General features: G+C 41.1%; 1 protein-coding gene across 3 annotated transcripts in view; it reads left to right on the top strand.

The window, feature by feature from the left end:
• cntfr (ciliary neurotrophic factor receptor) overlaps window positions 1-12,139 on the top strand; it is a 386,945-nt gene that overhangs the window by 50,541 nt on the left and 324,265 nt on the right. For 2 of the 3 annotated variants that reach the window (XM_048599589.1, XM_020527146.2), the window contains exon 1: window positions 2,126-2,229. The exons of the other annotated variant lie outside the window; for it this stretch is intronic. The gene's annotated coding sequence lies outside the window, so the exon portion shown is untranslated. Of the gene's footprint in view, window positions 1-2,125; window positions 2,230-12,139 lie in introns of those variants that run through there. 3 annotated transcript variants of the gene reach the window in all.

The following is a 12,139-nucleotide window of genomic DNA, read 5'->3' as shown; positions in this document are numbered from 1 at the left end:
CCCACTTTGTCTCTCCTTTTCTGGTAAGTTAATACGGCTGGAATAAAACTCCTACAATAACATTTTCATAATCTTGCCCTTGTGACAATTCTTTAAACATCAATACAGAACATATCAGCAAGCTATTTGATTGTGGCATGCGTCACAGATATGTCAAATATTGGCCAAACCTTTATACTCAGAATTGCAACATGGAGCAATAAGTAATGATCAAAAACTGGATGATATTTTCTTCCCTCCTTAGCACAGAGGTGATGAGATCAATTGTCACACCACCAATCCACCTCAAAGAAGATTGGAGACACAGCCTACAGTACCTGGGACTTCATCATTCTGCGCAGCTTGGTTGCATACTATCAATACAAAGCCTTCACTTTTTTAAATACATTTTTATGGAGTTTTCTATAAGCAATGTAATTATGACCTGGAAAGCTAACAAAAATGTAAAAAAAGGATTGTCTAACACATGCAAAGGGGGGGCAGATAATATGAGAGAAACTTGGCCTTTTGATGTTAAGGTTTGGCAGTGATATTAGTGTATTACCACTCTGAGCATAAATTACTTGTTGGTGTTTTAATAGTTCTCCTGTTAGTAATTTAGCTTGGAGAATTTCTTTAATGATCAGCACATTAAATACACAAAATGCTGCCAAACTTCAAGCATGCTTTTAGAAGTCTAATCACTTTAGCGTGAAATACGATTTCTTAAGTGTTTTCTGCTATTACTGTTTAGATTGAATAGCTGAGTGAATGATTAAATGCAGTATAAAGATTTGCAAATTGGCTGTTTCATTCTAAAGATTAAAAATCCCCAGCCAAGCATAGCATTTCTTGGCAAAATGGCTGTGCATTGATAAGATTAAAATGCACCAATACTGTGCAAGAGAAAGCATCTAATGCTGCGCTGTTTTCAGATATGCAATGGAAATGTTATTGATGCTATCAAAACTTCCAACAATAATACTACAGAACAGCAATATAAGAACCACAAGTATCAACTTCAGGAGCTAGGAACTGGGACTGGAGACTATATTTAGGATTCATCCAGGTACTTTATGCCATTTTTATTGCGTTTTTAGAGAAACCTAGGTGAAGGATTAAGCAGACCTCCAGTAAAGTTGAAAAGAGCAATTGAGAAAATGAAACAAAGGAAGTAGAGAAAAGAAGAAAGGGTAAAATAAAGGATCTGTCAACCATTTCAGGATGCTGGAACATCTTTGTATTGCTTAATAGTAACTACAAAATTGACTTTCTTTTTGAATCTGGTTTGAAAGCCAGACTACATTGCATTGAACTAATGGTTTACTGTTCTTATAAAAGTACAACTGATGGTTAAACGTATATTAAATTTTGTAAGGAAAGTTGGTCAAAGAGCTATGGAACAAAGATGTTTAAAAGAACGTCAAGTTTTAAGACAGCTCAAATAAACAGCACTCTTAAGTATTTTGAGCAAATGAATGCAGCAGCTGTGTGAGAAAATGGAGCAGAGTCAGAAAAATAGATGTCATTTCCATATTTCTGGCATGTACGTAAATATATATGTGTGTGTGTGTGTATGTATATACATAATCTCCCCATGCTTGTCAGCTGAGGCAGCAGACAGTGCATTCTGAATGAGGTGGCAGGATCAGAGCTCAATTAGGATAAAGAGCCTCAGAAGAGGCTCATGTTTTATGCAGAGACTTGAAGACCTTTGTTTGTATTGATTTGTTAATGTGTACTGTGTGTTTAGCTGCTGTGCTTTAGAAACCGGCTTTGAGCTTGCATTCCAAGCAGAGAGGGTTAAAGAGAGAAACAAACACACACAAAGAAATAGACTTAAGACTTCCCCAATCAATTAAACGTCGAACTCTACCCCCATTCACTCTCCAAAATCCCTTCAATTTCTCGCAAGATTCAATAACCTTGGAACAGCAGATATTTGTAATGTGTGTACTTAAAGATATTTTATCTTCCGTGTGTTTGACTGGAGACTGAGCTCGGGGAGGTTTGGCAGACACCGGTGATTTTTTTCAAGAAAGCTACAGTTCCCCAAACATTGGCTAGGGGGTGCAAAACTCGTCTCATAATTTATTCTGCCCATCACAAATGACTGCCTGGTCACATGGTGAGGCTCTGGAGTTTAAAAGTGCTTTAATCTGCATCCAGTGCGGAGCAGCTGGTGGCAAAGTAGCAATAATCTGGCAACTTTCTCTTCTGCTGAGAGGTGCTACTGTGAGACCGTTTTCAGTAAGTTTAAAAAAAATGACAACAAGCTTGAATGTACTGTTTATATTTTTATGGGCATAGTGTGTTATATTAAAAATGGTATTGTCTTAGAAATGCATTCATTTAAATGCAATATTATATTTTTCATCTTTGCCGGCACGTTTGCTGGTAAAACGTAGGGAGTTAAGTGGGAAAGCCAAAAGAAAACATGAAATAATGAGGATGAAAGATGTTTCACTGGCTTGTCATGAAATGTGCGGGTGTGGTTGGAGCTGTATTGCTGGATGAAAGTGAAGAAAGCATTGCACTGCTAGACAATTAGCTCGGATTCTCTCATCTTTTTTTGTAGTGCTGGTCTTGTGTTTAGGGGTCACAGAAGCTGCTGACCCAGTGTCAGCAGTTCTGCATGGAAGCTATTATACATTCCTGATTGATTAGACTTAGCGGAAATCCTCCTGGTTTTTTTCCTCCCTTTTCTCTCTCCCTCTGCTGCAGTGCTCTATTACTTCCAAAAAGCCTTCAGATCAAGGGACTGCTTAGTTTATCACTGCTAGCTGCTAATTGCTAATCTTGCAAAACTGTGTTTATTCGCAGGACGAGACTGTTAGCCAGCTTTAAATAGAGCTTTTAAGCAAATATGAATGCATGCTGAAGGGGAATTTTTAAACCCAGCTGCCAACAGCTTTAGAATATCCTGTTTTCTTTATTTCTCCAAACATGATGCTTTCAGTCAGGAGTGGGTGGACTGAAGGCTTGTTGAAACTGGGCTTCAGTGCATTTGAGATGGAGAGACCTGGGAAACTGTCAATCCTTTTCGGACTGATCTTTTATTATTTTCCGGTAAATTCCGAGGTCTTCCCGGATGCTGCAGCTCCATCATTTTAATAGGAATGACAACTAACTCATACATTTTTTTTGTGAAGAAGTCCTACAGGTAACTAATTCTGTGCTATAATTTTAATTAATGGGGAGCTGTAGTTCAAAATAGGATGACGTGATGTATGATTCACTCGGTTTCACCAACTTGCTGCAGTCATTCTGCATCGGCAGGTGTTTTATAAGGAAAATGTCATTTTTATTGGGATCGTACCATTCGTTTTAAAGCCGGGAAGCAACAAAAAAAAATTCTCCATCGGGTAGGAGATCCGCGAATGAATATTTATTTATTTTTCTGAAATGCCTTCAGTAGAAATGAAAATGTCTTGCCCATAGAAACACATCGTATGAATGGATTTTAAAAAGTGCACTTTTTTATTACAGTTAGGCACTCCGTTTCACGTAGGGTAACGTCTCCAATGGATTTATGCTGGTATCTGCTTTTCATGTGTCTGCAGGTTGTTTGAAAAATCTTTGTACTAAAAATTAAACCAGCTTGATTCCCCCCGCACCTCCCACGCCGCCCCCCCCCCCCCCACCGATCCTATCCCTTACATGACGTGAATTATTTGAGCAGCTTCCTAAGCGGAATTATGCAGCAGTTGGCTCCAACATGAAGGCTAACAAGAAGGTTGTTGTGAGAGGTGGGAAAGACTGAGGTTTTCACTGCATGTGTCAGTGGGGATTTGTGAGGGAGCCTGTTTGCATGGCTAAAGGAGGGCAGTTTGAAGTGGAAGTACTCCAACACAAGCTGTAAGGTGGATTCCAGCACAAAAATATGCCACCGAAATATAGCAGACAAATGGACAATTGCAGCGGGCAACCGTTCGAGTTGGTTTTTATTGCAGTTGCAGTTTTGTTTTGTGATTGAGATGCACTTGTTTTCTGTTTTTTTAAGTTACAGTATAACGGGAAATCGCTTTGATCCAAATGCCGCCTCTGATGACGAGGGGTTATCTATTTTTTTTTTGTTTGTAATTTATCTGGAATCGTGATGTCCAGGGGTTGTAGCCACTGAACAACGTAAATGTTCCCCAAGAGGGAGCTCGGTAACTTCTCACTTGCTCGGCACAGCTTCCACATTGTGGAAAATTATCCACTCCAAAGTGTTTTAAAACACACACGCTGTAGAAAATGGACTGTTGCTTACAGATTATTCCGAATTAGAATGTTCTCCATGGATACAGAAACAAAATGACATGGCATTTGCTGTCTGGGAATAGAGAAACCATATTCGCCAGCACTGTAATGCTGTAACATACAAACGAGGGTCTGGTGATTTTATCAAGTTACATTGAACCATATATAGTTGAATTAAATCTCGAGTTTATTAGGTATGGTATTACCGACTTCATATTTTTCTTTATTTAGGAAAGAGTCTTGAGATTGAATTAATAAATGATTGGTAAAACTGGAATATGACCTTCAAGAAACTGAAGAATTTGACTCCAAGCTTTAAGTTTGCAATCGCGTAGTTCCTAGTCTCCTTTAAACTGGCAAACAATTTCCACGTCTCTGCCAGTCTACATCTCCGATGTAGATTTAGTTTAGGGGCGGGGATGGTGGAGAGCGAAATACTGACCAGAAAAGCTGCTGTGGTTTCTCTTGGTTGAACCTAGTGCAAGCCGTGCCCATAACCTTAAATTGTGCTGTGCATCGGGATAGAAGCAGTTGATACTGTTTGAATTACACCATGTTGTCTGCTTAATGCCATTAAACTATATTTATTCCATAAATGTAAAACACATTATGCCAGTTTGTGAAGCATTTTTATATAGTTTGACCAAAGTAGATTGGAGAATCTCACTGGAAAAATTATTTGTCTACACCTGTCTTCCAAAAGTGCATATTTAGTCTTCAAATAGCAAGGCATTCAAAACATCAAATTAAAAGGTAAATGGATTGTTGGAGGTCTCACTGTGATTGCTGTAAATGGCAAGTCTATAAAGTTTTTGAACTGATCAGTTACAAAAATAATGCAAAAATTTAGCAGAGAGACAAGCTCTCAAATGAGCCCGTAGGTAAATCCTAGCACCTTAACAGTATTGACTACTTTAATAAAACACCAAACTAACTAATTTTGAAAAGCTGCAGATAGTGACAAAATGCCAAGTATATAAAAGACAATAATCACAATCTTAGCAAGTGGTCAGCCCCCAGTGAATGAAGAAGGGCTGAATGTAAAGAATGTATCTGAACTCTGGTTGCAAGTGAACACTCCATGCACATTTGGATGAGGGAGTGAAGGCATGTCGCCAAATTCAGGCGACACTAAGTAGGAAAGTATCACGTGTAGAAGTCATGAAGTTACATATAGTTTGAGTAGTTGTGCAAAAATCTAGCAGATGGAATATAATATAGGAGAATGTGAAGTTTTTTTCAATCTGTAGTCAGATTATAAAAGCAAGAGTATTAATTAAATGGAGAATGAATGCCTGGAATTCCGAGGCAGTGATTTAACTGCACAAGTCCTAGAATACGTATACATAATCAATCTAGAGGGATGCCATCCTTTTTATTAGAAGGACTGAACAAAAATTAGGATGTAATGTTTCAGTTATATAGGGCACTGGTGGTACAATGTCAAACATTATGCAATGTTGGCCTCTTTTTAGGGAAGGATGTAAATACATTGGGGTAAATTCAAAGGAGGACGACTTAATATCTGGAGTGAATGCGTTGTCCTATAAGAAATTGGACTGACTGGGCTTGTTTCCATTTGAAGTTTAGAGTGAGAGGTGACCTAATTCAAAGCGTATAAAACCTTGAATGTTCCTGATGAGCTGAACGTGGACAGGATGTTTGTTTTCTTTTGTGGGTGAGTCCAGAACTGGGGACACGGTCTTTAAAATTAGGGCTTTGGAGCCATCTTGGGAGGCGGCCTCGTTGAATATTTTGAAGGCAGGTGGCAAATTCCTGTTATGCAGGGATTCTAGTGTTAGAGGTAGACTTTAAAATGGAGAATCACAATAAACGGATCGATCAGGAATTTTTGTTTTGAATGGTGGAGGAAGTTCTGAGCTGAATCTACTCTTGCTCCAGTTTCATACGTTCACAGCCAAAATGGAATCTGCTAACTGCCTTCTAAAGACTAGATGGTTAATTCCCTTCCTAGTTAAGGAGCACTATAAGGTGAGTAAAAATAACTGCTTTGAACACAATTTATCACCTTTAAAATTGAGGACACACTATTTTCAATTGTCATATTGTGTAATTTAATACCTACTGATTCAGTAACTAAAACAGAATCTTCCTCCTCGCTGTCAGTGAGGATCAACCTGCGCGAGAATTTTGTCTAGGTCATGTATTTTCGGCTTCTCCTTTACCAAGAAAATCAGTTGTTTGTTTCAATAAAGTCAATTCCTGAGCAATTGTGCTGTTTTTTTTTCCTCTTTCTGTCACCTTCTGAAATGATGGCAAGGAAACAGTTGGTTCAGTGTCACTTTGTGAGCAACAGCGGAACATGCTATTCAGGACTGGCAAGTTTTACTTATCAACATCATAATTAGAGATGTGCCCATCTATCTTATTCTTCATTCACTGAGTTGGAGTTTGTCACCTCTTGAAACTGTACAGAAGAAGGTTGGTGCCAAGTCAGCCAGATTAGAAGGCCCACCTCCGTTTGTTGGAGCACCAGTCCATTTCTATTGATAAGTGAAACCCCTAAATTTCTTCTTCTCCGCCACCGCCACCCCTCCCCCTCTCCGTGTCTAAAATATACGGAACGTTCAAACGCTTAACATTACGTGTTTAGAGATGCTCATGAAATTGATGAAAATATCTCTTGTGCCTTTTAAAGATAACTTGAATGGCCAAAACTGTCAAGACAAACAAATATGCATTCAAACATAAATTTGTACAAATGTTAGAGGATTATAGAGATGGATAAAAGTCATCCCTGTTGTTGTAACTAAAGTCTAAGCGATTCTTGAAAGCTCAGCATGCATGATGAAATTCCACTGCACACCTATTTAAACAAAGATTTCATATTAAATACCTTTTGGAAGTGACTGAAATACTGCTTCAGTATTCTAAAAGCTAAAGAATGAATGAGTTTTCTATTTAATCAGTACCATCAAGAAACTGTCTTCAATGCACTCAATGACTCGTCCTCCACAGCCTTCTGCAGCAGATTCACCACTTTGTGGGTTGACGAAATTCCTCATCTCAGTTCTAAAGGGTCATCCCTTCATTGAGGAGATAGTAGGAACTACCGATGCTGGAGAATCTGAGACAACAAGGTGTAGAGCTGGATGAACACAGCAGGTCAAGCAGCATCAGAGGGGCAGGAAAACTGGCGTTTCGGGTCTAGACCCTTCTTCAGAAATGGCATTTCTGAAGAAGGGTCGAGACTCGAAACGTCACCTTTCCTGCTGTGTTCATCCAGTTCTACGCCTTTGCTGAGGATGTGCCCTAGGTCCTAGTCTCTCCTAACAGTGAAAACATATTGTCCACATCCATTCTATCCAGGCCTTTCAGTATTCTGGAAGTTTCAATCAAATCTCCCTCCTCCTTCTAAACTCCAGAGCATTCAATCGCTTCTTATGTAATTAGCCCTTGATCCCTGGAGTCATTCTTGTAAACCTTCTCTGGACCTCCTCCAAGACCAGCACAACCTTGCTTAGAAACAGGGCCCAAAACTGCTCACAATATTCCAAATGTCATCCAACCAGAGCCTTGTACAGCTTTAAGTGTGTTTCTGCTCTTGTATTTTAGCCCTCTTAAAATGAATGCTAACATTGCATTTGCTTTCTTAACTGATAACTGAACCTGCATGTTAGCCTTAAAAGAATCCTGAACTAGGTCTTGAGTCAAAAACAAAAACAGAAATTGCTGGAAAAGTTCAGGTCTGGCAGGGTCTGTGGGGAGAGTTCAAAGTTAATGTTTCGGGTCAAGTCACCCTTATCAAAATTGATGGCTAGGAAAATGTCAGTTTATATGCTGAAGGTAGGTTGGGTGGAGGTGGGGGGGGGGGGGGGCGTGGCGGGTGGTGGTGTGGGGTGGTAGGGTTAAGGAGTAAATAGTATGTGGGGATAGAGCCCAAAGAGAGGAGTCCAGTTGGACAGACAAAGGAATGGATGTGGCTAGCAGGGTGAATAGCTATTAATGGGGACTGTTTGTGGCTAACAATGGGTTGTGTGTAATAGCTGACTGTTAACAAGGCCTGAAGTGTAGGCTTTGGGATAAGGACATGGGAGTGTTCAAGCCTTAAAGTTATTAAACTTGGTATTGATTCCAGAAGGCTGCAGGGTCCCCAAGCAGAAAAGGAGGTGCTGTTCTTCCAGTTTGCATTGGGCTTCACTGGAGCACTGCAGCAAACCTGAGGCAGATGTTGGACAGGAAACAGTGGTGTATTGAAGTGGCAGGCATCTGGAAGCTCAGGGTCTTATTGGTGTTCTGCAAAGCAGTCTGCTAGTCTATGATTCATTTCTCCCAATGTAGAGGAGACCACGTTGTGTTAGCAGTGAATGCAATAGACTAGATTGATGTGAAGCAGCACTTTACCTGCAAGTCGCACAAAGGTATGTTTGGGCCCTTGGCTATTGAGGAGGGAGGAAGTAAACACAGGTTTACCAACCTTCTTTGGTTGCGGGGTAGGTGCTGTGGGGCTATGGGGGGGTGGTGGGATTTGGGAGTGAAGGAAGAGTGGACCGGGGTACACCAGTGGGAACAATCCCTGTGGAAGGCTGACAAGGGAGGGAAGGGGAATGTTTCTGGTAGTAGCATCTCATTGGAGGTAGTGGAAATGGCAGCTAATTGTCCTCTGGATGTGGATGTTGGTGGGATGGTAGGTGAGGACAAGGGGATGCTGCCAGACCTGCTGAGCATTTCCAGCAATTTCTGTTTTTGTTCCAGAATTACAGCATACACGGTTTTTGGTTTTTACTTGGGCTTCAGATTTCCAGAACCTTTCTCCATTTGGAAAATAGTCAATGCCTCTATTCTTACCAAGGCACGTAACTTCACACTTACCCACATTTGTATTCCATCTATCACTTTGCCCACTCTCCCAGCATGTTCTGCAGTCTCCCGGCTTCCTCAACACTACCTGCCCCTCCACCTATCTTTGTGTCATCGGCAAACCGAGCAACAATGCCCTCCGTTCCTTTTGACCAGATCATAAATGTGTAATGTGACCATTGCAGTCCCAACACTGACTTCTGCAGAACTCCACTAGTCACCATTTGCCATCCTGAAAAAGACATCTTTATCCCTAATCTGCCTTCTGCAATTCAGTCAATCCTCCATCCATGCCAGTACCTTGCCACTAACACCATGGGCTCTTGTCTTACTTATTTACCAGCCTCCTGTGCAACACTTTGTCAAAGGCCTTCTGAAAATCCAAATAGATCATGTCCACTGGCTCTCCTTTGTCTAACTTCCTCATTATCTCCTCAAAGAATTCTAACAGATTTGTCAGACATGACCTCCCCTTGACAAAGCCATGCTGAATTTGCCCTGTCTTCTGTGTGCTTCCAAGTACTGCCCAATATCATCCTTAATAATGGGCTCTTAAAATCTTACCAACTACTGAGGTCAGGCTAACTGGTCTATAGTTTCCTGCATTCTGCCTTCCTCCCTTCATCAACAGGGATGTTACATTAGCTAATTTCAGTCCTCTGGATCCCCCCTGACTCCAGTGATTCCTGAAAGATCACCACCAATGCCTCACAGAACTTTGGGGTGTAGCCATTTTGGTCTGGGTGATTTACCCACCTTCAGACCTTTCAGCTTCCCCAGCACCACCTTCTTAGCAACGGCGACTACGTTCACCTTTGCCTCCTCACTGTCTTGTAGTTCTGGTGTGTACCTGGAGCCTTCCACTGTGAAAACTGATGCAAATTACCTATTCAGTTCCTTTGCCATTTCTTTATTCCCCATTACTATTTCTGAGCCTCATTATCTCTTTCAGTCATCCAATGTCCCCTCTTGCCTCTTGTCTTTCAGATATTTGTAAACTCTTGCAATATTCTTTTATTACTAGCTAGCTTACCCTCATTTTCTTCTCCTTTGCTCTCCTCTGGTTTTGAAAGATTTCCCAATCCTGCACTTCCCCACTAATTTTCACCATATTGTGTGCTGCTTCTTTTGCTTTTACGCTGTTCCTGACTTTCTTCATCAGCCATGATTGTCTTGTCCTCCCCTTAGTATGTTTCTTCCTCCTTTAGCATAAATGTGCTTCCCAAATTTACTCTCAGAAACTCCTACCATTGCCACCCCAGCATCTTCTCTGCTAGGCTTCCCTTCCAAACAATTCTTGCCAGTTCCTCCCTCATGTCTTTGTACTTACCTTTACTCAGTTATACTGTTTTTTATATCTGATTTCAAACTTTGCCCTTTTGAAACTGTGTGGTGAATTCTATTATGTTGTGGTCACTGCCTCCCAGAGGTTCCTTCACCTCAAGCTCCCTAATCAAGTTTGCCTCATTACACATCACCAAATCCAGGTTCTGTCCCGAATGGCCTCTACCATAAGATGTTTCAAAACTAAATCTCTCAGGCATTCGCCAAATTCCTTTTCTTGATCTTCTACCAACCTGATTTCCCAGTCCACCTGCATATTGAAGTCCCTCATGATTGTAATAGGGCCTTCCATTGATAACATCTCTGTCTCAACTTTTTTATTTTAATCCCTACACCCTGACTACTGCTAGGAGGCCTGCACACAACTCCCATCAGGGTCTTTTCCTTTGCAGTTTCTTAACTCTACATAGACAGATCTATACCTTCCTACTGTAACATTTCTTGCTATTAATTTTATTGATGATTGGCTGTCTATTCTTAATGCGGTGGTTGGATGATTCATTTAGGCAATTGTGCACCCTCTCTATCACAAGCCAACGGAGACTAACTGATTCCAGGTTGGAGTTTATTTCAGTATCACTTGAATAGAACAGCCTTTATTGTCATGTGCACTCAAAGTTTGTAATGTCACCTCTTGGTACCATCTTAAGTACAGGGTACTAATGTACAGATACTTTCAGTGTTACAGAATTGAAATAGTAAAAAAGACTAGCATGGGAATACAGACTTTAAAAGCCCAGAATGAAAATAAAAAGTGCCTTCAAAGTGCTCAAGATAGTCCTTTCTTCACTGAGTCTATACCCACTGGGCTTCAGAACACAAGACCTTGCTGCTTCCACGCATTGGCCTCCGTTCAGGACTCCCCTCCAGGACTCATTTCCACCCCCCTGCAACTGGCCTTGGCTCGCTCTGACCCCACTCCAGGCTCCAGCCACAGCTCGGCCCATGCTCGGTCTGCTGTCACTCAGGGCTCTGGCGTGACTCGCTTCCGTGACTTGACCCGTGCTCACCCTGCTGCCGACCTGGGCTCTGTTTGTGACTTTCTTCAGGTATTCAGCCCCCCCAGGCTGCGACATGTTTCCTGTGCTGAGCTGGTCTCTGACCCCGTTCTCCATTCCACCCAGGTAAGGTACTTTAAGAAGTTAAAAGTTGGGGGGTGGGAGGAACAGAGTTTGCAGGAAGAAAAACTGAAGTAAGAGGTTTCTTTAAAAAAAAATGCTGGCGAGCAGAGCAGCTCCGGCTGGAGTGTCTTACTCTGCTTCCATCTCAACCGGATTGTATTTTGCAATAAGAGATTTGATTTGACTTTGAAAAATTACCAGCTACATTTCAACTCCTGCCAGAACTTCAGGAGGTTGTGGCTTTTTTCCTAAAGGAACCTGCTTCATGTTCCTAAGTGCTGCACCCACCAACTTCATTTCACATATCTACCAGAACCATTCCTATTCCAAGACTGTAGACACTTTTGCTATTTATAATCATAGATTTTGCTGGAATGCTTGCATTTAAGGTATATGCTAAACCTCTAAGTAAATGTTGAGAACCAATTTGTAAATCTGTCATGATTGGTTTCATTAAATACTACTTGTAAGTGTTTGAGTACTTTATGACTCTCCAACTGTAAGCTACACAAGTTGTAATCCTGGTCCCCTTGCTATAGGAAGAAAGTTGTAAATCTTGAAAGGGTTCAGAAAAGATTGACAGGGATGTTGCCAGGGCTGGAGGATTTAAGCTATAGGGAGAGGCTGAA

This window comes from Rhincodon typus, chromosome 1 (assembly GCF_021869965.1).
Source record: "Rhincodon typus isolate 14 chromosome 1, sRhiTyp1.1, whole genome shotgun sequence".
NCBI lineage: Eukaryota > Metazoa > Chordata > Chondrichthyes > Orectolobiformes > Rhincodontidae > Rhincodon > Rhincodon typus.
Note: the sequence above shows the minus strand (reverse complement) of the source record. Positions and strands in the feature narration are given on the sequence as shown.